Genomic DNA, 4,631 nt, shown 5'->3' on the forward strand with positions numbered 1-4,631 from the left:
GGAGAGAGAAAAGGAGGGAGGGAGGGTGAGAGGGAGAGGGAAGAGGAGAAAGGGGAAAGGGAAGAGGGGAAGGAGGAGGGGGCAGGGAGGGAGATTATAGAATAGGGGTGTGGCATAATCAGGGATAGCATGGAGGGAGGAGAAAGTAGAATACATTATGGGGCATTGACCTCTGTGAAATCACTAAGTTTTGGAATTATTCTGAGAGTGAGACAATAGAAAAGGGGAATCTAGAAGGAAAACACTTAGAAGGCAGTGGTAGAAATTGCCAGGGGAGGAAGTCCAAAATGGACATCTTGGAAGTTTGGGTTGCATGAGAAATACAAAAAGAATAGAAAATTGTAGGGGTCATGAACCTGAGATAAAGGTCAAGAGTAGTCAGGGAGGATGTAATGATAAGAGTCAGAGGAATTGCCTCTGGAAAGAGGTTTTAAAAAATAAAATTTGAAACAATGATATACAAGACTAGCTAAAGAAGAGAAAAGAAAATCTACTTGATCGAGAATAAAAGCAGGGCAAGAGAAAATTTAATCAGAACAAAGAAAGGAACCAAAAAGCAAAACCTCAAAAGAAAAGGGGTAACAAATACAATACAAATACAAATACAAATTAGGGATGAGGAGAAAGAAGGCAAAAAAAAGGTCCACCTTAAAAAGATTAAAGTGAGAGAAAAAATATAGTACTGTTTAGAGCAGAAAGGAATCAAAACTTGATAAAAACCCAAAAAAGACAAATGGAGAAAAATATAACTATATATATAACTATATATATATATATATATATATATATAACTTTGAAATAAAACTAAAATAAAACTCATAACTTTAGATATGAATGGATTAACCAAACCAAAAACAAAAAGTGATAGATTGGATAAGGAAACAAGATCTTATCATCTTTTTTGCTTACAGGATTCTCATTTAAAAAACAAAGTCACAAAATAAAACTGAGGGGATACATCAAGTGAATTGAAAAAAAAAGTAGGATATATTTCATGCTGTTTGGCAAAGCAAAAACAAACATTCAAAAATAGACATGAACAAGGAAACTATATTATACTGAAAGGAATCATAAACAGCAAACTAATGCAGTGACTTTTTCCCCCTTTGCACCATGCTATTTCTTAAGGAAGAAAGATGAAAAATAAAGGACATTGTAAACCGATATACCCAGAGGAAAACCACAATAAAAAGAAAACCATAATGTGTTACTTCAATCAATATTAGCAACAGGCAATTACTGACATTTTGATATAAAATTTTTATACTTTGGCTCTGTGAGATGGATTACTCATTGAAAGATTCAATTTTTAAAAATTGTTGATGTTTATGTTCTGTAATGAATTGTTCTCACCATAACCTGTTCTGGAAATGTTTACTTCTTCAAGAGAAGACCCAACCGTTTTATTGCATCTTTCAAGACCTCTATGAATTGGTCATTCCTCAGAGTGAAGATGAAGGGGTTCAGCAATGGAGTCACCACTGATGTCATCAGGGAAATCATCTTGTTATACTCAGTTGCATCACTCTGCTTGGGCTTTACATAGAGAAACAGACAGGTGCCATATCCTATCACTACCACGGTGAAGTGGGAAGCACAGGTAGAGAAAGCCTTCTTCCGACCAGAAGCAGAAGGAATCCTCAGGATGGTACAGATGATGTAGATATAGGAAATGATGGTTGGGAGCAAAGAACCAAAGAGAATGAAAGCTGCCATCAAGAAGAGGATGAATTGCTGAAACCTGCTGTCACCACAAGTGAGTCTGAGCAGCTGCCCTCTCTCACAGAAAAAAATGATTCAGAACATTTGGCCCACAGAAATAAAGGTGGTAAGTTGCAGTAATTGGCCAGATTTGGAACAGAAACCCAAATACCCAGGACACAATGACCACCCAGGGGCAGACTTGGTGATTCATGATGAGGCTGTACCTCAGAGGATTACAGATAGCTACATAACGGTCCACAGCCATTGCTGCCAACAGCACAAACTCTGAAGTCCCCACAAAAAGTAAGAGGAAGAGTTGAGCCATACATGCACCAAAGGATATTGTTTGAATTTGGGTGGTCAGCAAACCTCCCAACATAGTAGGAATAACAATAGTTGTGGTTAAAATCTCCATAGCAGAGATGTTACCAAGAAAGAAATACATGGGAGAGTGGAGACGATAGTCCATGCATACCATCACAATAATGAGTGAATTTCCAATATGTCACCATGTAAAGAAGGAAGAATATGGAAAAAAGCATGTGGCGGAAATCTTGTGATCCTGAAAACCCAAGCAATTTCAATTCCAATATTCCTGAGTGATTGTCAAACATTCCACTGTCTGCTTCCGAGGTTACTGAAAAGTAAAGAATGGTAAATTTGAACACATAGTGAAAAGTGATGAATTTGGAATCATAAGACCAGAGTTTGAGCCCCACCTTTAATTCTCACCAGCAATGTGCTTTTGAACTTTACTCCTCTTAAGTTTTAATTTCCTTATTTGTAAAATGGGAAAATAATACCTGCCCTTTTTCACTGAAGTCCAACTCATTACGCCACACAAATATTCCTGAGTTCTTGAAGACTATGCCTAACATAGTGCTCTGTCCAGTCCTATCAAACCAGCACTGATGACAGAGCATGTGTCCACCACTAAATACAGTAGGAAGGTTCATCATTAGAAAACTGTTTATAGGAACTTATTAAAATGATCTACTTAGGTTTAAAGAGACTGTGACTGGTAGAGGAGGGAGGACCCATGTAAATACCACAGGCCCTGGAAGGAATACTTGTATACACATAAACATCTTTTATAAACCTTGAAGTACCTGACAATTATAAAACCTTATGATAATATTGAACAATTACAATCTATTGTAAAGTCTGAAGTAAGAGCCATCTTTTTTTGTGTTTGTATTTGTATCCTTAACACTTAGCACAATGCCTATTATATTTTAAGTACTTAATAAATGTTTATTGTCTTGCCTAATTCATCAGTTTTCTTAAAATTTCCTTCAGCATTCATTCAGAGAACTTATTTTAAATATTTTTTCTTCTGTGATAACACAGGAGTTTCCCTATTTTGATTGCCATTAATCTGTAGTCCTTCTCTCCTATGATCACCTTTGTATGATGACATATTTTAGTAGACCTAACAACCAGTGTACTTCTGACTCCCTTTCCTGCAACCTTTGACTTGGATGGTCCAAAACAACAAAAAGAATTAGCGACAAAAACAAGCCTAGAACTCAACAGATCCAAGGCTTTTCCCTTTCCTCCACCATGCTAAATCCATTCCTCTTGCTCTTTTTCTGCATATCTGCACCCAACAATCACTTCTGGATTCTGCTATTTTTGCCTTAAAAAAGAACACCTTTTCCCTAGGATTTCAGAGTATTTTGTATTTTCCCTATATTTTCAATTACTTCTGATGAGCCTGGGTTGAATTCCACCATAATAAACACAATTGAAATATTTCAAATAGGGACAGGTATATGGTACAGTGGATAGAGCTCCAGCTGAGCCAGGGGACGTTGAGTTCAAATTCAGCCTCATACAATTAACACTTACTACTAGCTGTGTGACCCTGGGCAAGTCACTTAACCCCAATTATTTGCAAAACAAAACCAAACCAAAAAAAGAAATAGTTCAAATCTTCCACACTTACATAAATATACTCTATTCATATATGTGTGTATGTGTGTGTTATAATGGCTAGGTGGCACAGTAAATAGAATACTGGTCCTGGAGACAGGAAGACCAGGGTTAAATGTAGCCTCAGACACTTATTATCTGTGTGACACTGTACAAGTTACTTAACCCTCCTTACCTCAGTTTTCTCATCTGTAAAATGAGCTAGAGAAAGAAGTGGCAAATCATTCTAGTATTTTTGCTAAGAAAATCCCAAGTGGAGTCACAGAGTCGACATTATTGAAATGACCAAACGATAACAACAAATATATGTACATATATATGTAATGTGTGTATTGATATGTGTATGTGCACACATCCATATATATGAACACATTCATAATAAGTGAGATGTAAATGAAGCGATGTGCCTCTCACCAAAGGTGTTTGTCTCTCTGATGATAGATGTCCAGAGCTGAATCCAAATGGAAGAACTTCTAGATGATAAAGTCTGCTCAATGATCTTAGTACTCTCCCTCCTGAAACAGTCAGTAACAGTACTGCTGTTATGTGGTTTTTGTTATTTGTGAAGAAAGAAGGAATACATTAAGTAGAATTACATGTACATGCTTTTAGTCTATGGCGCTAGGAACATTGAAATTTAGTGAGGAGGAAGCAGGAATTCACTTTTGAGGTGATCATAACCTTCCCTCTTTAGATCATGAGGCCCCTGAGGTTAGGGACAGCCTTTTGAATCTTTTTTTTTTAATATTTCCATTGCTTAGCACAATATCAGGCACATTATTAATCACTTAATAAATATTTACAGATTGATTGACTTATGGTTCCAATCACAGATGTCACTTTGACTCTCTTTGGCCTTTTGTTCTCTGAATCTCAACTGACTAGATCTAGAACACATGTTCAATCCATCCTGTCAACTTTGTTTTACCCTACTTTTTATTCCCCTTACCTACAATAGCCATCAAAACATTCTCTTTTTATTCCTATGGTAC

The 4,631-nt window shown here is 36.6% G+C and overlaps 1 pseudogene; it reads right to left on the reverse strand.

Annotated features, from left to right (window-relative positions):
• Positions 1–1,374: 1,374 nt before the first annotated feature.
• Positions 1,375–2,318, reverse strand: LOC100916665 (annotated as a pseudogene).
• Between the last annotated feature and the right edge of the window lie 2,313 nt (positions 2,319–4,631).

Source organism: Sarcophilus harrisii, chromosome 5 (genome assembly GCF_902635505.1).
Source record: "Sarcophilus harrisii chromosome 5, mSarHar1.11, whole genome shotgun sequence".
NCBI lineage: Eukaryota > Metazoa > Chordata > Mammalia > Dasyuromorphia > Dasyuridae > Sarcophilus > Sarcophilus harrisii.